Source organism: Cygnus olor, chromosome 1 (assembly GCF_009769625.2).
Source record: "Cygnus olor isolate bCygOlo1 chromosome 1, bCygOlo1.pri.v2, whole genome shotgun sequence".
NCBI lineage: Eukaryota > Metazoa > Chordata > Aves > Anseriformes > Anatidae > Cygnus > Cygnus olor.
The window spans coordinates 76,753,989-76,781,159 of NC_049169.1; the positions used below are offsets into that span (position 1 = coordinate 76,753,989).

Here is a 27,171-nt window from a genome sequence, read left to right on the forward strand (position 1 = left end):
CCCCACGGGGCTTGTGGGGGTGCTTGTCCTGAAATGGGGGGGATCCGTGCAACTGGGGGTCCCCGCGCCAGCGGTCTCTTCAACCGGAGGTCCCTGCAGTGGGGGTCCCTACAATGGGGGTTTCTTCAACCGGGGGTCCCTGCAATGGGGTCCCTGCAACAAGGGTTCACTGCACCAAAGATTTATTGCAATGGGGTGTCACTGCAACAAAGGGTTATTGCAACGGGGTGTCACTGCACCAAAGGGTATTGCAACAAAGGGTTATTGCAGCGTTGGCCCACGGTAGCCAGGCATTTCTGCAGCACAAGGAAGGCTGGAGCCTGCTCAGTGTGGCCTGTGCAACTGCATGGCGGCCTCACAGAGAAAAGGGAAACGCTGTCCCTCTCTGGGTTATTTTTGCTGATGGAGGGAGGGCGTGCAGATGGTTGGAGTGAGTTTGTCGAAAGCCAGCCCAAGGTCACCTGCAGCAGAGCCCTGCGTGAGCTGGAAACAAGCTGTGCAGTGTAGTACAGAGCCTCAGGCAGCATTGTGTTGGAAATAGACCCTACTTTATGCCCCTGGCTGTGAGCTGGCTGTTGTCCTGCTTTTGACTCTGTACACATAAAGGACACTGCTTGCTCTGTTCATGTACATGGAGGCCCTCACACACATCTTTGAGTTTATCTTGACAGTAATGCAGAGGAAGTGTTCTCTCTGTTTCACAGAGCTATTGACTTAGCCAGGAAGAATGTTAAGAGGAATCACTGCAAACGAGGAGTCGTGCACAAATAAAGCATTTTACATTGTCTTATTCTGAGGCAAAGTTACTGAAGTTACAGTATCTGATTTTTGTGTGCTCTGAGTTTTGCCCTGCAGCTGACTTCAGCTAATTTTTTTGTGGCTGAATAAATCCTGATGGGACAATGGCATGTCTGAAGTCACACATGCTTTGGCAAGAACAAGGAATGTAACAATGCTGTGCCACAATGGTTCCTCCTCCTCCTCCTTTCTCCTGCTCCTCCTCTTCCTCCTTCTCCTCCTCCAACAGAAGGCCCAACCCACATCATAGTATCTCAGACTATTGTGCCATATCCCAATAATCCCAATAGAGAATCACTTTAAAATTTTAATATGTAGGGCCCATGGAATGAGCCTGAGCCCCCAGAGTGTGAATGGAGTTTTGTTCCTTTTTAAAGTAATAAGCACACCAACCACTCTAAAGAACAGCAAATAAGATATGACATGCTTTTCCTCTGACCTTTCTGTTGCTTTGCATTGGGGCATTTTGGGCATACGATTTTGGGTATGCAGTTTGCCATTGTTGCTGAACAGGAAAGAAGGAAGCGGTTTGCTGAAATTCCTGCAGGGCCAATGCATGGGGAATCGAAAGGAAAGAACAGCAAAAAGTATTTTCTCCTAATGCTGTAACATGACTTCTCTGTAGCAGTCAAGAGAGAAAGTAGAGGTAGAACGCTGAATTGCATACATTTCCGATTTCACCAGGAAAAAAAATGCTGTAGATGCCTCATCACACATCATTAATTCTCTCTCTTATGAGAAGGAAAACAGAAGGGTAGATTCTGGAGTCCTCCTAAATAAGTGTCTAGGCACAGAGGCTAGCCCTTCCTGTCTAAGACTGTGGTTGCCCTTTTGTTGTTGTTCCCAGCTTAAAGTTTTGTTGATTTTTTTGCCAATTATTTTGCCAGGTTAGTGCTCACTGGATTAATTCCCTCTGGCTTACCAAGCAGCCAAACAAATGCTGGTGCCAGCTTGGGATAGTTGGTGAGAACGAATGGTGACGAAAGGGTGAAACCTGCTTTTCTGGGCAGCAGTACAGATCCGTGCTGGCTTTAAATGGCTATCTAGCTGTGACCTACTTTACTTCATTATGTTGTTTGACATTGCAAAGGGTGCCTTGGAGAGACAGGAATGAGTTAACTCATCCACATGGCACTTCAGGTAGTGGCTGAAGAAAATGAATTCAAGACTTCCTAGCTACAGATGAAATGGGAGCTGGACAGAAATTAAAATCATACAGTGAAAAGTCAGGGTAAGACAGTTTATCTTGTATAATCGGAATTGGAACATGCACAGCTGGACTTTACGAAAATAAGTGGGAAGGGAGAAAAAAAGGTACGTGCGGGAGGAGAGGCCAGGGGCATCTGAGAGCAGGATTCACTCATTCCTGAATTGGAGCATGGGTCTGTATGCCTCCTGCCAGCATCCCTGCTGAGGAGCGCTCACCGCTGCACCACATGCTCTTTGGACTGGATCCTTCTCTTGCATTACAAGCATTCAACAATTAGTTATGACAGCAGCATTTGTAATTAAGCTAAGAGGGAAAGGCCACTTTCCTGTCTGAAAGACCTTAAAGGCCCTGATTTAGATCAGGCCTCGTCCTGCTGGCAGTATTAAAAGCAGAGGGTATTTAATCCTTTCTCTGAAGCTCTTGCAATCTAAATAGATAGGGCAGGTGCAGGTCAAAAGAAGAAAGAAGATTATTCCCCCTTCCTGCTTCCAGTTACTTACTTATTTATTTTCTCAGACGACGGAGAACTGAGGCACTGAGAGGTGAAGAGACAGGGTCAAACAGGAGGCCTAGTGGTAACAGGTCACAGTTTCAAAGTTCAGCTCAAGTTTGGCAACGTTGGCATTTTTGATGAAGCAGAGTTTTTCAGAAAAACAAACCCTAGTGTTAAGGGACACAGTCTAAATAAATTTGCCTAGTAACCTTGATACAATTACAACTTTTTTTTTTTTTTGTGTGTGTGTGTGTGTGTATATTTTAATCACATTTAAGTTTTGGTTTGTATACAAGGTCTGTAATTAGGTAGGTCTGCATCTGTGCCATCATCTTCCCAAAACACATGAAAGTAGATATGATTTCCCTGATGTTCCTTTTTTTCCAAAACTACTGTTAGACCTGATTAGAAACAGAGTGCTCACTTGAAAATCTCTATTAATGGAACTCTTTCCCACAGCAAAATGTCAGTGGTCTGATGGCCATGGTCTGAAGATGGCCATAGTCCTAAGGAGAATGGAGAAACATGAATTATTGGTCCACTTTTGCAAAATAGAGAGAGATAGATTCATGTGCCGGAAATCACAAAGTGCCAGTGTACACACAATACTTACAGATGCTGAACTGAAATTCTGGTGCACCTAAGTTTAATTCTGTGCTTATTTGTCTGACTTTTCCATTAGGAGGGAAAATACATCACACATTAAAGAAATATGATCTTGGAGTGGCAGTTCTGCAACCTTCTTTACCTCAGTTTTATTTGAGAGAATGATTCCTTATTTTTGGCATTGGGCCTAGGTTTTGTTTAATTTTTGTTTAAAGATTATACAGTACAGCAGATAACACATTCATAATAGCTAAATCCTTTATAATGTAGTTAATCAATAAACAAACATACATCACATGCACGTGTGCACAAGTTTGTACAGTGATCACCAGCAACTGAAGGTCCTAGTGCTAGTGGAAGAGGTAAGCCCTCGTTAAATTAAACTTTTTTTTTGTATTATTAACACAGACTATAGCACTGTTAATGACACTGTCATTAATTTGACACTGTCAAACCTGTGTTACCATATGGGTGACATTGATAGAGTACCTGGAAAAGATATTTAATTTTTCATAATTCATGTCTCCCAGTAAACAAATTTTTCTTTCATATTTCTTCATAATACTCTGTTCTGCCCAAGAGTTTTGCTCATAGAAGCCAAGCCTTTGCCACATTTTATTTTCAGCTGCATTTAACCTAATGTGCAAATTAAGTCTAGGTTTAAATTAGCTTTCATATTCAAAAAGAGAATGAAAAACAGCTTTGGTCAATGGAAATTAAATTACATTATCTTGTAAAAGCACTCACATTGCTTATTATGAAATGAGTTTTGGGATTCTTCATCACAATGCCACAATAAGCAGATGTTCAGCACCATAAAAAATGCCATGATTTGCATTACTTTGACTGACTGATTGTGATCCAAGCAATGTCAAGTATCGTTACATAATACACACGTCCAGCTCTGGCAAAGGACCTCGCTTGGGAAGTATCTTCCCTTACTCCAGTGACTTCATTGGCTTTTCATGTCCTTGCACTATGATTCCCTTGTCTCCTCATTGTGCCAGTGTCACTGTTTGGAAGGCCTCACAGGATCTTTGGAATGATCTTGGTGAAGTTCCTGGTCAAACAGCGCAAATTCATACCAGTTTTTGGGGAACTGCTTCAGATACATTGAGAAGGTACTATGCCTCTTGAATCCCACAAGTCTGGATGCTGTTTACACTGTATTTTACTAAATACCAGGTTCTTCTCTCACACTCCCATCCAACTAGACATTCACTTAAATGATCCCACATTTACCCTGTTAAAAATGACCGTAATTGAAAACAGAATGCATTTTTACCTGTTTTTACAGAAACACGCTTCTGCTTGTACTCACTAGTACAGTCACAGGCTTCCAGCCACTGCCTTTGAAGCAGATTGTTGATGTTAAGGGTCGAGGTTGATTGACTGTCCTCCTTTGTGGGAAGTACCAATTGATATCTTAGCTAACCTTTGCCATATTGCACTCTGGACCCATACTGCTCTATAGTTCACAGAGCAAGTTTTTTTTTTTTTTTTTTGTGGAAATACAGTGAACACAACTGAGTTTCCAGAGAGCATTATTTAACAAGTTTCCCACTACTGAGGAACGTTTGGCTCCATCACACTGCAGCCAAGTCCTGTGCGAAGGCTAGGAAGGACACACTTTGCTCTGAACCCACTGGGGACTCATGGTGGTAGAGATTTGTTGATGGAAGTTGGTAGAAAACAGCCAGGCAATGTGGGGGAGCATCCAACCCTTAATGGTGTTTGGCATCACTAGGAGGGGGAAGACAACTGCTGACAGATGTGATGAGTCAGTATTTATCTGAGCGCTGAGGAGATTCCTGGAGCACCCTCAGTCACGGCTTATTTCAACTGACCAGTGAAATAAGAAGTGGCAAGTGGCAGCCCCACAGCTGCTTCTCAGAGAAAGTATAGCAGCCTAGGTGAAGTTGGGCATAGAGGTATGCAAGCATCTGTTCCAGGTTGACTTTATGGAACACTTTTTGTAATATATTTCAAACTAGGGACTTTTCAAAATTTGAAAATAAAACTCTTTGCCTTTAAAACCACTCATTGCCTTTAAAATCATTCAAGGTGGCATGCTGAGAAGAAAGACTATGCTGTGAGTCCTGACTGTCCCTTGAAAGCTAGTCTGTTCTTGTGGACAGATGGTTTTGCAGAAAAAAAAATACACCGCTGAAAGTAAAGACAGATGCATGTCCCATACTAAGTGAATTGGGCTATATTTTGCATTAGTGATCCTTGAGAGTGGTACACCAGAGGTCAGCCAAGATGTCCATGGACACAGTTTGAATCTTCTCTTTTAAACTTTACAACAGATCCCAGCAGTTCAGCAAACCAAGTTTCCACTTTGGTTTGTAAAGCTGTAGGCAAAACGAAGTGAGCCATGAGCTTTAGGATGACTGTAACAAATACCTTTCATTTGGATTTAACAGGCACCCACTTAGAACTTCCTTGATTGCTTTGAATTACTGTGAGGAACTGTTGTTTCCTTCAGCAAATACATTACAATACACTGAAAGAAGAGGCAGTGAGATACTTCATGGCTGGGATTTGGTAATGTGACCTGGAGGATTACAATGCAAACTCATTGTTCTGCTGGGTCAAAACAACTGCTTTGTGACTCTCTGGCTTCATCTCTGTACCATTATTTTGGATACCGACATCTCTCTCTTCTAAGCAAAGAAGACAGCTAAGACATAGAAATGGTTCCTTGGTTCTCCAAGTCATCCCCAAAGCAAGTTTAAGATGTAGGAGGAAATGCTCCTCTTCTTGTTGCTCACACCACCTCCTCCAGGCACCCCTCACCCACTGCAGACTGCTGCTGCTGTCTGCATGCAGCACAGACTCCCAGCCTCAACCTTCTGACTGACACCTGAGCTAGAAGCCTGCAGAAGAGGGGACTTGAACCCCACCTGGCATAGCAAGTGAATAAATGGAGCCTTCTGGGGCAGTATTCACAAAAGCCGGGGAAGGTATTTCCATCCCCCATCACTGTCAGCAGAAACGCTTCAGAGGCTAAGCCAGCTTCAGAGCTTTTGCCCCATGTTGGCGGTTTCCAGTTCTGCATTGCTCTTTGCTGCTGCTGCCTCATCTGTATTGCTGCAATTACAGCAGTCTAAAGCAAATCCCTGTTTTCAGGGAGATCATTTGTTATCTGCCCCACAGCAGTGACAGCAGCCTGAGAATGGGACTGGAAATTACAGTGTAGGTGCAGAGACTCCTGTAACCAATTCCACCACTAAAGTTCTCCATTTACAGGGCGGCTAAGGGTAAAGTTACTCAGCAAAGCTGAGTCAAATGGTCAGCTCAGCACTGTGGGACGGGGCAAGTGTCAAAGTGCTGCCCTCCACCCCTGCTCATCCCTCATACCCACCAGCTTTGATGCTCCTCTGATCTCCTCCTGAGCCAGTTCAGCTCATTAAATCAGCTGAAGGTTTTTTTTTTGTTATTGTTGTTTGTTTTTCCTCCTTGAAACAGTTTTCTGTTCATTAACCAACTGACTTGGTTCAGGGAAGTGCCCAACAAGCACCAGAGGCAGCTCAAGAAGGCTCTGAATGAGCATGCACAAGGAATCCCTTGCCTTTACTGCGGCTGAGAAATAGTAAATCAGCTCACTGCCTCTTCTGCAACTTCAGCCTAAATTAAGCTCATGCTCTGAAGTCCCTTCTAGAGAAGCTTACACTTTCACAGAGAACAGAAGGAGCTGGGGATGGGGATTAGCTCCACTAAGCTAAATTTAGTCTACGTGAATACCTCTTTCTGTATCTGGTGTTGTAATTCCAACACTTCTTATTAATAATAACTCATGCACATAAACTACAGTAAGTTGTCTTTAATAGCATTATCAACATGACCAGTGACATCAGCTAACGCTGTCTAGATAAGTACAACATTTTTTTCCTTGGCATGTGCCAGAAATTTACCATGTGTGTTAGTTTGTACTCTTGAAATCTCTGTGTCATTGTCAACTTACTAGCTAACACTGAGACATGCATATGGGCAGCTGCAGATCTGATAGTTTTGGAAAGTCACAAGTACCCTGTAATATTTTGTTGATTTGCTTTTTAGGCCCTCAAGAAAAGTAAGTAGAAATTTACCCTGTCTGGCTTTTGGTTGCATTGATCAGGACTTGGAACAGTAATTAAAATAATAGAAATAAAATTGTGAGCAGTTAGTAGATTAAAAACCCTTAAGACTATGTGATGTCTTAAACTTATTGTTTACTTTTCCTCTGATATTACAGATGTACCTTGTAGTAGCTCACTTTGGCAGACTAATTTAATTTTAATTTATTGGATATATGATGCTGCTTAATGCATTTCAACTTGCATTTTATCTTCTCATATTATTTCACAAATGATGGTCAATATCATTGCAGCTGTTGTATGTACTTGGGGATGTAGTGCTTGACTTTCAAATCCAATACATACACAACAGTGATTACATTCCATTTTCTTTTGTTTCTTCATTTTACAAAACATAATTAATTTGAGCAAAGTGGTCTAGTGGGAGGTGTCCCTGCCCATGAAAGGGGGATTGGAATTAGATGATCTTTAAGGTCCCTTCCAACCCAAACCATTCTGTGATTCTGTGATTCTGTGATAGGAAGTATATAAAGAGTGTGTATATATATATATATATATATATATATTATATATATATATATGCACTAAGACTATACTATATTTGCAGCCCCATTTTCACGATCATTGCTTCTTGTAGTAAAGGAGCTTGACATCTGTTCTCATTTGTACAAGGTAATTGTTTGCTGTCATGAATTCTAAATAGTAACTGAGTGAGCTGAGCGAGCATGGATGATTATCTCCATCTATTGTTTGTTGATGTTACTTTTTGCACTAACTCTGTTCTGGTTTTGCCAATGCTAAGACTTCATCTACACTAGAAAGGATTTGACAGTGTAGTTAGACTATAAAAGTATAACAGTCAGTTCTCTTGGTGGAGGTTCATCTTGTAAAGCAAGATCCCATTCCTGGGATGTTTTATGTCACCTCTCCATATGAAACATGCTCTATCAACCAAAACACCTTTGATACCTAGTGTGTGCATGGATATATGTAGTTACAGAATAGTTATACTATAGCATAGTTACATTATTAAATATGACAGTTTCTAATGGTACAGTGTAGTATTCTGACAAGCTTCAGATTGGTGTTGCTGTAGCAGCAACAGTACTCTAAGAACAGACCAGGGCTCTGCTTTATTTCTGTTGCAGTAAGTGATAAAAACAAAAACAAAAACCAACTCGCAACCACAGTTGTGGCTTCTGAGCAACTGCTCAGTTGCCTTATAATGTACTATTTGTGAACTATAATATTATCTAAATATCAATTATAATGTTGCTTATTAAAGGAATGAATAAAAATATTCAGAACAAGCCCTCTTCCACCTGTCTTTGCCACAAAAATGGCTGTGGGCACTACGCTTGGGCAATCTTTGCTTCCATGGCTGGCTTCTAGGCAGAGGAAAACATCTTTTTTAAGGATCTGACCAGAATGAAGCTGACACTGCGATTCAGACATGACAGAGGTAATTCTGGGTTTGCTCAGTAGTGAACCCCTGATACCCAAGGAATTTAATTGGAAAAAAAACAAACAAACAGACTCTTACAGACATTAATGTCAGAATATCAGCACCTGACGCCTGATCTTGAGACCAATTTGACTAATCCTAAAATACAGGCTAAGAGGATGAATTGCCTTTTAGGGATGTCCACCTTTCACTATGACTGTGAAGGATTATAGTCCACTGGCTTAGAAAACTTCACAATGGGGAACTGTAGATGAGATGATTGCACACTTTAATGATGGGATTTGTCTTATCTGCCTTTAAATAAATAGAGCACAGAATTCTAGTTGTCTTGTCACCTTACAATGAAAGGAAAAAAGGGAAGTAATTTTCATTCATCTTTTCTAATCTAGATGTCTGTTATGGGGACAACGGCATTGAATCCTAGAAGTGCATTTTTCTTTCCCTTCACTCTAAAAGCAAGCTGAATCATTGCTGGGAAAAAAAATAAATATATATATATATATATAACTTTTAGTAACACCAGTGACACAAGAAAAAAGGGCAGGGACATGCAGCCAGGGAGAGGGAGAAGATGGGGTCGGCAGAAGAAGGAAGGTTCAGCAGAAGCTGCTGGGTCGTGAAGTTGCACCTTCAGAGGCATGCGAAGGTCACTCATTCCAGCCGAGCGCCCTGCTGCAGCGGGCAGCAGGCATGTGCTCCTATTGTGCCCCTGCCAGCTTCAAAGGAGAATTATTTTAGCCAAAGCAACTGCCAAGGTCAAGTGACTGCCTGCGTATTAATAGCAGCAGGGCAGCGCCATTAAGCAGCATGAAGAGCCCACTCTAACAAAGGAAAATGAGCCCATCTGTAGGAATGCCGTCTCCTCCCTGTGTGCTATCACAGCTCAGCTTCCCTCTGCTGCTCATGCACTGGAGGTCTGCTTTACAGTTGGGATGACTTCTGTCATGATCTTGTTAGCTGAAGTTGAAAAAAGAAATCGGATTGGGTTACTGTATGAATGAGACACAGCCTGTGAACTGCAGAGTGCTGTGTAAAGCTGGGGTTGGTGGGTCCTTAGGGAACCGATGGCACTTTAGGATACAAAAAGACACTAGTGCTATCATCACAGAAATTGAAAACAATAAAATCTAAGTGCTTCTGGTTGTTAAAGGTCTCAGAGACAGTGATTCTTGGAGTTTTGGTGCCATTTAGACCCTTGTGCTTCTTCACTGATAAAAAGTATTATAAGGTAGTATTATTAGTATTATATATTAGTATTATATAGGTAGTATTATTAGTATTATAAGGTAGTATTATAAGGTAGTATTATAAGGATATTGCAAAAGATTGTGGATATTTCTGCCTCAAACAGCAAGGTAACAGCAACATGGCTGAAATAAGCAGTTGTGAAGTACATGTGTCAGGAGCTACTGAGGTTGTCTGATTAGGTAGCTAATTATCTCTGTATCTCTGATGTTTATATTACACCGCCCTTGCTGATGCTAGCATAACCCTCACCTATTTCAGTATCTGGCTCAGGCAATGAAAGGTGATTTCTTACTAACTGAGTTTTGTATAAATCCTTCATTGCTGTTACCCCCATTGAGTGTGTAGAGGCTCCAGGTTATTTTGATCCCTTTCAAACTGGTCTGAAGATTGAAAATCATTGTGGAGATGGCCTAGTTTGCACTAATTTACAGTTTTCTTCAGGTGGGAAAAGAAGATCAAAGACATACATTTGGATGGCTTTTTTGGCACTTGTCTTTGACTGGTTTGTGCTTTGGAGGGGTAAGTTTGTAAGCTAGCCAATTTAGGAGGTAGTGTGGTAATTGTTATTCATGTGATTGGTGTCTTCTGCTCTGTGCTCTGCTTGGAGCTCCAGCCTAAAGGTCAGTGGAAACTCCAACTGGAAGAAAAAGGATTACTGCTTTTATGGAGGTTTAAATGCTTGGAATGGGGAATGTCTGAGGTATTTGTTGATATGACATTTTATGCTGTGGAATCACACAGTCTGATTCAGACTTCCAGGCTCAATCATAGCACAAGCAGCATTATGTCTCGGTGTCACAGTATGTTGCATCTCTACCCTGGCTACCTTGGCTGCCTGTTTGCTTCAGCACCTTTGCCTCCTTCAAAGTTATGTTTCAACGTTATTCTCAGTAAAATCTTCTCCATCATGACTTCTGTATCTAATATTTGTGTGCAGCATACATTCAGCTACAAAGTATTTGTAATGGCTACATCCCAGCTGATTTTGTTGTTGTTGTTGTTGTGGTCTTTTCTATTATCCAGTTACTATTCTGACCATGGAGCAGGTTTTTCTTTCAGTCATGGTGTCAGTAATCTATAGTAAATTCCACTGTCTTTAGTGATACCTGTAGTGTCCTGCCTTCAAGGTCATTGCAACTCAGCCTGAGGAACTTTAGGAAACCTTACCCAAGCACTAACTGATCTTTCATTTTGCTCTGGGCTCCAAAAATTTCTCTTAGTGTATTATTCATTATTCAATCATTAGGTAATATTTGAAAATGTTTGTTTGTTTGTTTGTTTCAAATTGTGTCCATCTGCTAGGTGCAGAAGAACATAAATGCAGAAATAAGCTGTTTTATAGACTCTGTGGTCCAAACACTCAAGCTTAAAGTTGGAGCTTGAGATCTTTTATGGAGGGAATACAGCATTTTACAGCAAACCTGTAAGCCAACAGCTAATAGACAGCTCCAGATAGGATTAGCCACCTGGGAGACAGCAGTATCAATAGACAGTCTAAAAGGGGCTGTAAACGTTGTGTTAAGACCCAGGGCTTTATAATTTATATGTAACTGGATTTGCTTTCAAGTGAGGAAGAAAGCAAGAGTGGTGTTATGCAGCAGAAAATCAGGACCTCTTAAGAACTTAACATGTAAATTAGCACCATGAGTGCCTCAGTTATTATTTCTGCTGTATTTCATTTTATAGCAAGACATAAAAACACATGAGTAAAGTGAAGAGTGGTAATCATAGGATCAGCACAGATAAAGCTGAAATAACACGCTGGAGATTGTCTAATTTACCAGAGTGATTGAGACAGCAGCTTACAAACACCATCCCCCTACTTTCCTACTCCACCCCCACCCCACCCCCACCAAAAAATAAGGAAGAAAAAAGAAAAAAGAAAAAAATCCCAAACAATTGAATTTATAGGAGCTAAATTAGGAATAGTCACACAAGAGAAAGAGAAAGGAACAGCACAAATTAACTAAAGAGATCTGTTCCTGGGTGCTAGGAATCAGCCTGCCCAGGGATTGATGACAAATCCCTTCAATTCTCTGAGACACACTTCCATGCCTGCACTCCTTGCAAAGCACTTTGAGACTTGAAAAAAGAAAGCAGGCAGCTGCACCGAGTGGACTTTTATGGACTGCCACATTGGGTCAGACCAATAGGTCATTTAGTCCAGTATCCTGATCCTCACTGCAGCAAAATAAGAATATAGGAAGCAAGACAAAAGTTGAGAGATTTTGCTTTGGGTATTTGCTCCTGACTCCCAGCAACTAGTGGTTTAGCGATGGGGTTTGCTACTAAATCTGTCATTTCTTAGTATTCCAAATTCAAATCTTCAGCTCATGGATATGTCTGCTTTGTAGTAATTTTTTATTACAGGTGAACAGAATTGTATAAAACATAATGCTTATTTTAATGCTTATTTTAATTTTTCTTTACAAGGCCTTGCCAGTAATGCACACTTGGAAATAACTCCCAGGCAAAGCCAAAACCCACACTGTGGTGATGTGAAAGAGAGGAGGTGATCATCTCAGTCACTTTAAACTGCTCATTAATGCAAGCAAGCACTACCACAGCCTGCTTAGTCTAACCCTTCTGGGAGGTAAATCCATCTTCCTCTGCTTAAGTGAGCCCTTTCAGGGACAAATGGCCCCTTTGTGCAACCTCGCTGTTCCAGGGGCTTGTCAACTTCTTTACCTTGGGTAGCGTCTTGCTCTGTATTTACTTCCATTCACCTCAGTGGGATTACTTGGAAAGCAACCAGTGCTGATATAGACATTTTAATCTAGCCAAAACAAGAGAGTGCTGTGGAAGCCAACAGTGTGGAGAGGAAATATTAATGTTAGCAGTGTTTATTATTTTTAAAATTAAAAATTAGTACATATTAAAATTAGTACATATTTCTTTAACAGACAGAAAACATTTCATATCTTGTCACCCACATTTACTTCTTTAAAGCAATTACAGTTTTGTTTAGACAGGTATTTGCTTGTTTTCACTGATAATGTTAACTTGCCAGCCAAGCAGAAAGTCAGATATTTACATTTTGCCAGGGGCCATTCATTTAGATCTTCTGCCAGTCACGCAGAAATAAGCTGCTAGGCATTTAAGCAAGGGAATGCAAAAGAAAACTCAAGCACTCAAAGCAGTGCTCTTCCTCTTCAGAGTCTGGATTCACTGAATGCAATGAAAGGATTTCAAAGCAGCATCCCATGAAGGAACAGAAATAAACAACAGTGCTTAGAAGACAGCACTGTCTATTCATGCATTTTGTTAGTAAAACAGATTATCCACAAATATTAGTAATCCAGAAATATGTTACATATTTATTATTAATTATTCACTGTTTACAATTCAGATTTCTTTTCAATAGGTTGTTCCACATACAGGAAACTTACAGATTCAGTCTGTTGTAACTGCATCTTTTTCAGGACAGAATGAGAGCCTAAAATATACAGAAAAGAAAGTATTAGAGGGAAAAAGATAAAGCATGGAACTTGATCAGCTTTTAATTTCCCTGTACAGATAAACCATCTTCTAGTTAAACCTGTTGAACTTGTTTCTTCCACTTTAGAAAGTGTAAGTTGGGTAAAATAATTACATATTTTTAAAAACTTTCTTCTTGACATTTCTATTTCCTTCTTCACATAGATACACTTTTTTTTTTCTTAATATAAAGCAAACAGTTGGTGAAAATTAGATTAAAATTTTACCATAAGTCACTACATAAAATCTGAGGTGCCTTTGTGCTTTCCCAAAGTCTGTAGTGAGTTTGCTTAGCTATTCCTCTCTGCTTTGTGAAAGAGGGCTCCTGCCTAGAAACATCAGCGCTCTTCATGCTTGTTGGCCCCAGTTATACTGGAGATAAGCTTTATCTCCAGAACTTAAGAGGATGGCTGTAACAGAAAAAAACAATGCTGCCAGCCCACAGGACCTGAGCTGGGGAGACACAAAACTCCAGAACTTTTTTCCTGCTCTCCTAAAATGCCTGAAAGGTAACACAGCCCCAACCAACCCTGTCCATTTTTACAGCCTTCTGCTGTACACTGCTGTTCCATTCTCCCCTGAGATCTACCAAATGCCTCCTGGGCACTTCAGTAACACATCGGAGAGGAGCTGGCTTCTCAAAAAGACTCACTTTCTACAAGTTCAGTGAAAGAAGGCCAGGAGACGAAACATTTTTTTCTTGCTTTCTTGCTAATTGACAAGTTAATAAGCTTATTTTTTTTCATAGACATTAAATAATCCATATGACAAGAGACATTTTGGAAACCAAACTTCATTACTTCTGCCACTTGTAGCATTGTTTAACATGCACAGTCATCAGTACAAGCTGGAATGAAAGAATCAGCAGATTCTGCCACTCATGCCACCGCAGGACAGCAGTAGTGCCATCACAGAGATGGGATGGGAACGAGTAAGTGTGTGCCAGCACGCACACACAAAGCAAGCCGTAGAAGCTGAAACTGTGTGGTTGGGAAATACAAAGGAGACTGTGGGGAGAAAAAAAAAAAAAAAAAAGGTTCGTTAATTAGTCAAAAAAGCATTGCCCACACAGCTTGTTCTCTTCGTTTGCGAGCCGTGGTGGGGCTCTGATGGAACAATACAGGCAATTGTGTGATGTCCATGCTGCACAGGAGGGTGGCTGGGGCAACGGTAAAGCAGTCTTGAGGAGAAGAACCAGAGGTAAAGCTGGCTTGTGAAGATGTATAACCAATTAGTGCACCAGCAGTGGTGACTGGTGACCAGGTGAGTTTGAAAGAGAAGTACAAGTGCTCAGTGAGAAAAGACTCTGAAAGAGCTGGCAATAGTGATTGTGGTGGCAGTGCTGACACGTGCAGGTATGGACCATTGTATGGCTCACGTCCTGCTGAATGCAGTGCTCCCTCTAAGACACCTTCCTCCACTCTCTGCTGGTTGAACCACTGCATCTTTCTTTCTGACTAAGCCAAGTTATCTTTAGCTTCTGCCTGTCAAACCCATTCCCCCCCCTCCCCGCCCCCCCTCCTTTTTTTTTCTCTCCCTCATCTGCTGGATGATAGGAATCCACTCAAACACACCTAAACAAAGCCAAAAAAGCTTCTAAGGATTGCAAAATGGTTGGCTGTGAAACAGCCACCCACGTGCTTTACGCTAATGGCCTCTGCCTTCATCACTTTTGTATGCAAAAGGTTCAGTACCCAAGAAGCAGCACAGCACAGGCAGCTGAATAGATGAATGACTAAAGCAAGTGGAGAATTTGGGCAGATGGCAGTTACTAGATGTGCTTAGGACATGCTGGTATCAGCTTGGGTAGATTCCTATTTGCATGATTTCTACTCATTAGATCTTGAAAGGCTTTTTCTTTCCCCCCATGTATTCAAAAACAGCCGGGAGGAATGTCATGGAAAAAAAAAAAAAAAAAAAAGTGTCGTGCCTTTGCAAGAATACACTTGGGGTGATTTAACTCACAGTGTTTCTCAGGACCAAACTAGTGTAGGTTTTGCTACCAACTACTCTCCTGCTCCCTTGAATAATCCTTGCTCTGAGGAGATTTCTGCTCCCCCTGAGAAGGAAAATTTGCTCTTTGCATTTCAATGAAAAGCATTCAGGCTCCTCTCCCCGCCTCCAGGCCGTTTCCTGTTGCAAGCCCTCAGACTTTCATTTTCTTTTTGACCCAGCTACATTTGCATTTCACTGAGGCTTCTCAAGCATCTTCTTTCTCAGCATGGGAGGGAGAGGAGGCCGGGAAATACTTTGGGGGATTCTTTGGGGGAGGCACTGGGGTGCACATCTGGCTGCTGGAGCCAGGATCACATCCCTTGCAGCCCGACTCTTTTCAGTAGATCTTCTCCACGCAGCCTGTTGCACGCATGGGTGCAAGTTGTCACACAGCAAGATGTAACTCCCAGTTGGCAGCCTTAGTTTATGTATTTACACTTATATACAATCCTTCTGCATGCAGTGGATAAACAGATTTGCTATTTCTTGTTCAACTCAAAGGTGGATTGGCTTCCAGAAGTAAACTGAAAAAAAAAATAGCTTCTGCTCTTGGGCATAGTAGGGTTTAGAGAGTGGGGATTCTGCTGGTAGCTGGGAGGAAAAAAAAGGATCTGGTCTGGTCTAAGGAACCACCAGCTGGCCAGTGTAAGGGGCAAGACTTCTGCTGTTTATTGAGGGATGTACAAGGTACTGGGTACCAGGAGAACCAGAGAGGTAGCCAGCCAAGACTGGTCCTCTGGCTGTAGTAACACCATTCTGCAAAATCTGTGTCTTTCCTTGGAGCATGTGAATTCCAGTGGCTCTGAATGTCATGATGGAGACATTGGAAAATTTCTGATAGTTTGCAAATACAAGTCATTGGTGGACACAGTTTTCCACTCATTAATTTCATGTTCAGTAAGTGTGCCTCTATGACAGATGTACAAACCAAATGCAAAGGATGTTTTGTTATTTGAGCATTTTAATTAGAAAGTTGATTTTTCAGACATCTATACCTCACAAGGAAATACTGCTTGAGTTTTTGCATTATGGATATTCAAAATGAATTCTTCTGTATCTTAATGCAACTGAAATGAAAGAGCTAATAGTGTTTTTTTTTTTTTTTTTTAAATTAGTTGTTCATCTCTGTGGCTCTGTTCCCGACCAGAAAGCCAGATGGCCTGGAGAGGCTGGTAAATGAAATAGTGTTTTATCTTTAAATCAGCCTCAGTCCTACTTTGGTTGCAAATGGCTGAATACAGTTATTTACTATCCCAAAACCATGGCTAGCTTTCTCAGTAAGAATAGGTGGCCCCTGCCCATGTTACCACCCTAGAGCTCAGTGTTCAGCTGTCAGGGGCTTGTCCTGATTTGTACAATGTGCAGAGGTGATAAGCTGACATGTGAAAGTAGAATAAAATCCAAGTAGCAAGAGACAGAATTAATTCCACCACTCAGAAACATCACATCATATATGTTTCACTTTTGTAGTGATAAAGGCCTAGAAAAATAAATTTAAAGTGATTTCTGCAATGAGCCTTAGGGGCAGACTATTGCACAGTGAGATGGCTGTACTGCACAGGGATGCACAGCATATCTGTAGCCAGTTGACAGCCCTGGATAAAATGTCTTAATAAAAGTATTTATCAAGGTCTGGGTGGTGGGCACTGTGCTTCAAGAAAAAGCAAGTTGTTCCAGGAATGGGAGAAATATTAAGTTTCACATCTAACGCCTGTCATTTGTAGATTCTCTGAGGTCTAGTACAGGGTTAGCTAACCAGCCTTTCCGTCACTCGGGGAGTTGCACGGTCTCTCTCCTCTACCCAGTCCCTGTCTCATAAAACTTCTGGGAACCCCATCTCTCTGTCTGTTGTCAGGTTTTGTTGAAGCTAGTCAAGCAGTTCAGCATTTGTAGAAGGAGGAGGAAGGAGAAGATTAAGACAGGGTGGGAATAGACAGCAAGATCCTCCTTAGCCTTCCTTTCCTGAGGAAGCAAGCTGAAAAGCCCCATCAGTGGGATTACAGTTGGACACTCCAGTTAGCATTTTAGGGTTTATTTTCCAGTACTTTGTTGTTTTTGCTATGATGCTTGTAATAACAATGTCAAACCAAACCAAACCAAACCAAACAAACAAACAAAAAACAGAACAAAAGAAATCATCCCACTGGTTTAAAACTGAAGCAATCTAAGCTTTTTATAATATGTCTGACTGCAATGTGCTGGCATTGCTAAGGGATTAGTAATTTATATTTGTCCCTTAATGATTTTATCTTTACTCCCTTTGATTTTGATGTTAGTGTGCCAATTCCAGGTAGATGGTTGACCGTGACAAGTGTAAGAATAATTGGGAGGATCAACACCATAGTGACCCAACTTGCATCACAGCATCAACAGATAATACCTTCTGAGTAACCCACTTAGCATCCTTGGGAATTATAGACTTGGCTTAAGTTAGGGGAGCTGATTGTAGACACCAGCTGAGTAACACGCTGGTTGCACTCTGTGACTGGGGGAATGAGTGAAAACCTATTTCTCTGGCAGGTGTGGGCTGAGATGAATGGCAAAGCTTTAACTTTGGGCACGAGCAGTGCTAAGGAAACTGTAGATCTAGGACGCCCATCTGTCTGCCTGTGAGGCATATGGGCTTTGGTCTGTGGGGTGATGCCACATTTGAACAGCTCCACAAACCATCAGGGCTCCCACAGGGGCCTGCCTACGCCTGTAATCTCACAGAGCGGTTTATGGGTCAGGGCCAGAACACCTCATGGCGTGAGTGGTCACACCATCAGCCATAGGACCCCTGTCTTTTGCAGAGGGGAAAGAGAATGGGGTTGGGAGCCAGCTTTCTCCAGATCAGGAGACTATAAACAAGGCGGTACAAAGTGAGCACCAGAGATGCAATCACACATGGTACTGAACGGAAAATCCTGCAGTCAGGTGGGAGCTGTGGGGCCTATTTTCATGGTGGTGAGCACTTGTGTGGGCATGTGTGCTAGCTGGCAGGACTGACCCGCTTCGGAGCCTCTGTGATCTGCCTGTGGGCCTTCCCATGCTTGTGCAACAGTGCAGAGACCCTTCTCTGAAATGGCAGAAGGATCTGGCACTGTAAATCATGTTATTGCAGCTGGGCTGCTGTTCAGCATTCCTCATTAGACAATGTAGAAGACACTGGAGGCACCACCTGCACCCTGTTTACATTTGGGCACAGCGTCTGACTCAGCGCTTTTCATCACGGTTGCTGTACACTCTGCGAGAAATGTCCTCTGATTTCACAGCAGAGAGGGGTTTTCATATTCTAGCCTTTTTGATTTGTGTTTCACTGAAAATGAGTTTTTTTGTTGTTGTTGTTGTTAGATTTAACACTGTGAGGGAAGGGAGGAAAGAAAAAACAGAGACAGAAAGAAAACAGAAAGAGTGATTGGTTCTGTTAGTAGGTAAAATATTTTCCGTGCCTGCAGGTAGGGTGGGCTTTGCTCTATTTAGCTCAGCCGGGCTGAATTTAAGGACTCCAGCTTCCCCAGCATTACCAGGGGCAGCAGGGTGTGCTGAAGGGGCTGCAGCGTGTAAAGCACAGGATACAGGGCTCTGCCTTCAAGGGGAGCCTTGTTTCCCTGGCTGCACTGCTAGATTACAGATGCTAAATAGCAGCTTCTCCTCTTACAGAGGCCCTCTCCCAAAAGGGAATTAGTTTCCACAGCTTGGAAAAAAAAAAAAAAAAAGGCACCAAACTGCTTAATGGTCTCGTTGTCCTCCTCAGGCTCTGAAAAAGGGCATTCCGTGGCTGAAAAAAGATGTGGTAGAAATCCCGTAGGAAAGATTTATCTTCGGCAGCTTCCACTTGAGCTTTGTGAATGTGAGTTCTGGCTGGAAAAGTCTGCAAATCACGAGTTGGCTGAACCTTGGGGTGCTCATTCTCCCACATGTTTTCGTGCTCTGGTACTATGCCGAATCAAAGCATTGCAGCGTCTTTTGTAAGATGCCTGGGAAGTTCTTCTCTCACCCTCCGATAGCTAGGATCTGGGCTAAGAAAGGGCAGCACCGTTATCTGGGAACAAAAGCAGGCTGTTCTGAGAGGCAGAAGCAGTGCTTGCATTTTGCAAGGTTGTCTGAGAAATGTAATGTTTCTGTGCTGAGGTGCACACACCAGGCAAGCAAAATGGAAAAACGCAGACATCTGTTTGTAATGGAAGCATTACCTCTCACAGCAGAGGTGTATAAAGTTTAGAAATACGTAACTTTCTAGGGATAAGATTAGGGAAAGCATGACTTGTGTTTACCATGCGATTGTTATATCCTCTTTCATGTCAATAACCTGAACATTACATTGAACATGTAATTAACTGAGTGAAAGTCCAATTTTAGTGATAATTGGGATGTATACGTTAAATAAGAAAAGAGCCTTGTTTATGCTAACATGCTTCTTTTTTCTCGGTAAAGAATTAGTTTAGCACTTCAATGTGTTTCCTATTCGTGCATTATAAAGGCTGTAAGCACAGATGGTACAAAAAGGAATTGTAGGAGATCATGAATGGTTCTTATTCTTTACTGAAAACACTCAATTTACTTTGTTATTTCAGGAAAAAACTGCATGTTAGAGCATGGTGCAAAGTGCTAGCATTTTTGTCCATCTGTTTTTAATCTTCTTGGAGTCTTTTTAAACTTTCAGGTTCCAAAAGCAAAGACCTTTTTATTCTTTAGCCTTAAAAAAGTCTTGTATTTCTATAGCCTTCATTTAAGATTTTACTCTGTCATTGTTGTTCACACCACGTAGCACCTTACACCAAGACCTTGACAAATGACCATGGAAATCCTGTATTTTGATTTCAGTGGGTTTTGGACTATGCTCTTGGAATATTTGCACACTGGGCATACAGTGCAGAATTAGGTTTCTATCACAGGAACACATTAGCACACTATTTCTATTTTCTAATTGGGAAGATTATTTATAAAAGTTAATGTGGGCAATGTGCTGTGATGTAATGGTTCAAGGACCCAAGTGGAAAGTAAACAATAAAGAAGTCCTTGCCTATAGCATAACTATTTCCACACCTCCTCCTGCTGAAGATTCTTAGCATTTGTGTTTGTAGTGTATTTTGATTCCCATTGACATAAATTTCTAATTGTGCCATTATAAATTGGTTATCTGTATAATGACCATCTATTTTACTCTCCTTTAAAGATATCTTCTTAGCAAATGTTCCTGAAAATTCTGCTTCTGATCATAAGTATTTGATAGAGGATGAAGCTTATTTTGGTTATAGACTACACAGAACCTTTACTCAAAGTGCAGGCAGTGAAATGCAGACTAAGTTATTGCTCTGGTGATTTTAATAGTCAGTGTTTTTTGGTGGAACTACTAGAAATTCTCTGAACTGGGAGACAATCCATGGGAACCTCCTGCTTAAAGTTCCACAGAAGATATTAGCAACATTTGCTGACTTCTATATAGTGCTGTGTTGCCTTGAACAGTTTATATGCTATTAGAGAGTGATAAACATGCCCCTGTGTCAGTGTTCCTGGAAAACTTCCTGCTTCCTTTGCAAGCTGCAAAATATCCCAACTGTTATTGGGGATCTTTGTACCTTAGTTAAGACTAAATGTGTTTTTAGCTTCTATGTACTAAGACAAGAAAACAGCAAGAAAGGAAATTTTAAATAGCCGGTAAAAGTTTTGGATTCTGGAGTAAGGATGCAGGTTTTTGAAGAGCACCAGGAAGTAGAGACACTTCAGTGTAACTGGTTGTATTGTCACAGATCCTGCTTGTCTACTTGTGCTCCTGTGAGCCAGACAGCCCCCAACCCAGCCCCCCAGCAGCACAGCCCCTGGGTGCTGGGATTGGTTTTATGTGGATGCTGTGGCATCACGGCTGATTTTGCCAGCCTATGGCCATCGCATTGCAAATTCAATTCCAGGGTGGGATAGCCCCGGTCAGAAATGCTTTCAGCCCACAGCCCTGTTCAGTCTCTCACTCTCTGCTCCTGGGGGGTCAGCATCTCCAGGCAGGAATCTGCATCATCTCTTGCCCCTGTGACCCCTCTCCTATCTATCCTCAATTAACAGCAAGTGTGCTGCTTTCTGGGCCAGCATCCTTAACTCTTTCTTTGGTGTGAGCTACACACCTCAACAGAGGCAGGCAGAGGCAATGGCAATGAACATAAAACCACATGCCTACCTATTTTTCAGCCACCACATATGAACATATTAACTTGATTTGGAAGGAGAAGCAGCAGTAATTAAGGGGATAGATAAGAACTGCGAAGGTGAAGAGCCCCAGGTGTCCTTTATTCTGTTGGACAATATCTCCCATTACTGCAGGGAGGAAGTTTTATGTTTTGTTTGTAATTTAGGATGGGTTTTGTGTGTTATTCATAAACTAGAATTTAAATCATACTATGTGCACATGTAGCACAATGTGGATTTTAAAGAAAATAAGGAGAGTTCTATCTCATATAAGCTGTCTGATGCCACACAAAGGCAATTCAATCATTGTTTGTGACCTGTATTAATGCCTGTTAACCCCAGCTCTTTTGTACAATGCTGGTGGTGAAGCTCCCTTTCTTGCTTTTTGAAGCAAAACGGGTATTAACAGAGCAATAGGGAGCACACCAGAGAATGAAGCCTTTACAAAAACAGACTGCGTTTTTCTATCAATGCACCAAACAGGAATCCAACGTCTTTCTGTGTGTCCTCCTGCAAAGGTTAGAAGGAAGGGAAACAGGCTGTTTATCAAAATCTCATGTATCTGCCAACAGTAGATTGTTTTGCCCTTCAGAAACAGATCATTAAAGCACTGCTAAACAGGGGCCTGTTTAATAACCTTAACCACCCATGAAGTATGAGAGACATTATCTTCACCAAGATGCATAAATGCACCCTTCGCACAACCTCAAACTGTCTTTGCAGGTAAGGGAGGCCTTGGAAAGACATAAACTTGCTAATGATTCCCTCCTTAAACAAAAATATGTACCAGTCGCATGGCTTTGTTTATTCAATGGTTGAATATTAGCTCAGCTATAGATAGGAAGTAATCACTGTCTAGACCAGCAATCCTTGGTCCAAACTCTTGTCCTCCTTCAATCTTCCCACTCTCCCCAGGCAGACAAGGAAAATCTGGTGAGCATTTCGCGCCACCATCTCCCTGGCTAGCATCAAGGAAAGAAACCACGGGAAGGTTTGTGGGTTGTCACCTGGAGCTGCTCCTATGTGGGGAGACTGCTGGGTGTAGGTCGGGAGAGAGATGATCTGGTACATTGAGGGGATTCTTCCAACAGAAAAAATGTACATTATTTTTTGATAGCTTATTCTGTAGGACTTCAAATCCCAGGGTCTGTAACATGGCATGGGTTGAAGAGCAGATGTCTACTGCCTGACTGGGTTTATTTTCCACTGACTTGAAGGGTTATTTCCTTTCCCGCCTCTTCCCTTACTCCCAGTTTCCTAACAGATAAAGCAGCAACAGGCTAATTTAGTTTTAAGTACATGAAGGATGATGAAAGGAGAGAGCTGAACACTCCAGAAAAGGCGTTTTTTCTTATTGCTTATTTGTCTTTAGTCACTAATTACTAACTATTTTACACTTAAGGGCTTCCCAGTCACATGGACACTTTGCATTCTTTGCATTCTTTAAAACAGTACTTTCTGCTGTCATTAGCATTTTTATTCTCCTTGAGTGTCTGCCTTCTGCATACATATCAGCAGCCTAGGTAGCGTCATAGATAACTAAAAAAAAAAAAAAAAAAAAGCCCGTGAAAAGTCCTCCTTTGGTTTCCTTAAATACTTTCTGTTCTTCCTTAAATTGTACTGGTACTATTTTATTAAGATCTGAATTAGAAATCAAGGAGTCAGAGCAGCTTGCTAACATGACAGAGCTGCTGCCATTTACTTCAAACAGACTTGGGCTGGCCTTTGGCCTCTCTCTGAGGGAAGGGGAGGAGAGGGGTACCCCTTCTTGTCTCTTGGTTCTGTTGCTTTTATTTACTGCAGATTTACTGCCACTGGCTGCCTCATTTCAGTTGTGCATTCGTGGCTGTGCACACTAATCACTCTTGACTTTGCCTTTCACTTCACAGTACTCAGACAAGATGCCATAGATTACACTGACTGTTTTGGACCCTAGCAGCAGCAAATCCTTCATTCGGGGGCCACCAAGCGCCGGAGTTACACCTCCAAAACTTCAGGACAACCACATCTGGTGGACAACAGCCTGTGCTCTCCTTAAGAACTGAAGTTGTGGCATCCATGTTTCGGGCTGCTGTGAAGCCAGAGCAGTGCTAACTGAAGACTGTCATTTCCCCTGCCTGAAATGAGTACTGAATGAGTCATTCATTTAAAATTTCCTTTCTTGCAGATTTTGCTTTCATGTTGATGCTGATCTCAGAAGTATGATCAGTTCCTGTCCTGGCCTCTGTTTCACCCACAGTTAGATCACCTTGTAATATTTGTGTAATTCTCTGAAAACGATGTTCCATAATTTCTCCACTTTGTATTCCACTAGTTTTTATCTTTTAATTTTCATCATTTTTGCCCACCACTATCCTAACGACACTCATAATTTAAAGTTTTTCAGAATAATTATAGTGTTGGGACAGAAGAAAGTGTTGTTCCCATTTCTGCTTTTGCTACTGGCAAGTACTGTGACCTTGTCCTTGGAAACTTGTTTTTGTGTTTCCTCCTCCAGGTCTTGAGGGTATCATTTGCAAGGAAGTCACTCTGTAGTGCCTCTCAAAGTGAATCCAGCCTTGGCTTTCTGCCAGGGTGCTGTGAGTTTTTTTATCACCACTTTGCAAGCAGTATCAGGAGAAATGTAGACTGCATTTCTGCAGCTGCTGGCTAGTGTGGGGATGCCTTCATCTCCTGTCATGAACTGCTGGAGTGGGGCAGCAGCAAGCTTTGTCCTTCTGACTCAGTGAGAACTGTTTAGGATGTTGTTGAACATCGTCGCTTTTGCAGGAATTTTAGAAGCACTCAGCAAAGCATTTTTCTTTCCATAAACTGCTTTAGCTCTAGCTATGAGCTATGAAATCAACTCCAGGAAAGATGTGCTTCAAGAGTTGTTATCAAAATATCAGCTCAGCAGTGTCCATGCCAGTAAAGTGAAATGAGGCAATGTTTGTATAGATATATAATTCCAATGGTACTACTCAAAGTGGGTGAGCAGACGTAATATAAAACTGCCTTACATTTGGAAGATGTAAAGAAGACAGAAGCATACCCTGCCAAGCACCACTTCACAGGTGTGACTACAAGGACAGACTGAGTGGCATCTTTAAGAAAAACAGATTTAGCAGGGACGTGCATGAAGTTCACACACTAAGCTGGAGGACACAGATTCCCTTATGTTGGCCCCAGCTTGTCCCACCCAAGTTATGGTTTGTTCCTTGGAAGAAGTTTCTCTCTCCATTGCCTGTGTTCCTAATTGGGTACCTCAAGTTTGGAGACACAAATCTGTGTCTTTCTGTGCCTAACAACTACCTCTCTTCTAATCCTTGATGTACCGTGAGCTTTCTGTAATGTCCTGCTTCCAGCAAGATGCTTTTGATTCTTCTTAGGGAGCAGTAGCCACTTTTAGCTCTTCTGAATAACTTTCTCCAGTAGTTTTTTTCTTCTTGGCTGGTTTGTGACAGTTTGTGACTCGTGAGCTATTGCTATCGAGTTTGTTATCAAAAGCTCTGTTCTCATGCTTCTAATGGTATTTGTGATGGAAAATAGATGCTTAGCCTTCCTGTTTTGCTGGTATCCCAAGGCTGATGAAATCTGACAGCAGGTGTCTAGATATCACCAGAGCAGAGGTCTCCAATCTTTTCCGTTTTTTTCCCCATGGCACAGACTACATTTATAAGCTCAAGCTTTTGGTGAACTGCTTTTAGGAGCTGAGATCTCATTTATTAACTGGCTCAGATCCATTCAATGAAAATAAAGGACATGCTAAGCTCTGCAGAGCAATGATATTCACCTCCATAACCAACAAATGATTAATTGTGTTTGGAGTGAAATCAAAGACAATGTGTATACAGCTTTTTCCTTACATAAAAAATAGTCTCCAGGTACTCCAAGAAAAAGATGTCGACTTTTGTAATTTTACCATGAGTTTCAGAATATAAATAAAAATATGTATGCATACATTTTTTCTTAAAGTCCGTGGCACCTAAGATTGACTGACTGTATAAGAAAATAACATCTTCTAACTTAGCTTAAGGAAAGAAAACAATCCAACTGTTCTTTAAAGAAACTAAGCTGAAGGGTGAATAGTAGCTCAATGTTTAAAATTGAGGGGCAAAGACTTGTGAAGATTTTTTCATGGCAGAATGAGAATGGAGCATCCCACCCAAACTTTAATCCTGGGAAGAAATAGTGGAAGTAGTTGCCACTCCTGTAAGGGAGCTGTTGCTTTAGCTCCCATTTGCCCCACATGTCCCTTAGGCTGGCAGGAACACCTTGCACTGTGCACCTTGCAGCGGTTCTTTCCTGCTTGCCAAACTGGAAACTACATCTTCCTCATGTGCAGGCATGACATAATGAAAAGAAAATGCTACAGAAGTATATTTTTCGTCCTCAAGGAGCTCTTGTGTACATAGTAGGGGATTTCCAGCTCTGCCTCTTGGGTCTTTGGGTATCTTTAGCTTGTTGAGTAAATTCAGCTCTGCCTGGATTTGTGGATAAGATGGGAAATGAGGGAGGGTAATCATGCAGGAGAAGAGTCGCAGGCTGCAGGAGAAGTATGACAAGCTAGATAGCGAGAAATGTGGTTAAAGACAAGAGTGTGACATTTTCAGAAACATGTTCCAAATCCCCCTGCCCCTCATTAGCAACCTCTGCTTTCATCCAGGGCTCTCAGCCGTCCTGCAAATTTTTGTTTTCCAAAAGCCAGTATAAGAGTTAAAATTCCTCTGTAGGTTGTGGAATATGAAGATGCCAAATATTTTTCCAGTGAAATTTTAAGATAAAATACTTGCATGTGTGTTGGTGCAGACACCAGACTCTTGCCTCCTTCCATATCCAGATTGTGTTCAAGTAAGCATTCAAGGAGACTGGTCTGTGTCCTTCTCTCCATACTCTATCCCTCTAAAATTCCAGAGACACAGCATGATTTGAATTTCTTTCAAACTCTCTGAACACAAACTTGTGCTTACTACTTTAAAAATATTGGTAAATTTATTGCTGGCATTTGCAACAACCTCAAAGCAGTTAACATAGAAACTTTCCTGCCAGGGGTGTAGGAGGCTTCAATTTAAATCGAAACCCTGCTTTTCTTATATACTGTCCATTGCAAAACAGTTCAGACTTTCCAAATTGTAAAGTATTCATGGTAATTCTGCTTCATAAATTGGCTAATTATGTTTCTTTGTCTTCTAATTTCGCATGTTCTAACCCACTAAAGTAGAACTGGCCTGTTATGAAACCATTCTACTAAATAGTGAAGAGCTTTGCATAATTACATAAAAAGAGTGTCTTGTGAAATTTGAAGAGTTTACTTCCCCCACGCATCACTATATATATATTTCCTTTTAAATTACTAAATGTTTATACACTTACAACAATTTAAAGAGTACAGAGAGCAGTGTATATACAGGAATGTGGCATATTGACTCATTTCGCGGTTTACTCCACTGCAGACACACAGACCCCATGAATTTTATCATCATTTTATCACACAAAGAAAGTCTAATTCTGATTCAGAGTTTGCCAGCTACCCTATGAGGCACAGTCCTGATTTCTGTCATTAGGCCCACACAGGGCAGGGGTGAGCCAGTCAGCTGGGCACTCAAAGTAAGGCCAAGAGCAGCAAGTTTGCTTACTTGAAGAGCCTTGATGTGGGTTTGGG

At 41.6% G+C, this 27,171-nt stretch overlaps 1 long non-coding RNA gene across 4 annotated transcripts; it reads left to right on the forward strand.

Moving 5' to 3' along the window:
• The first annotated feature begins 18,114 nt into the window (after window positions 1–18,114).
• LOC121064036 lies at window positions 18,115–26,525 on the forward strand. Of its 4 annotated transcripts, XR_005816304.1 has the most exons (4): window positions 23,270–23,308; window positions 23,420–23,541; window positions 23,698–23,781; window positions 24,028–26,525. It is a non-coding gene; the product is annotated as an uncharacterized LOC121064036 (long non-coding RNA). The 4 variants fall into 4 exon arrangements; XR_005816302.1 differs by lacking the exons at window positions 23,270–23,308; window positions 23,420–23,541 and adding an exon at window positions 18,115–18,260; XR_005816303.1 differs by lacking the exons at window positions 23,270–23,308; window positions 23,420–23,541 and adding an exon at window positions 18,115–18,232.
• Window positions 26,526–27,171: the final 646 nt, after the last annotated feature.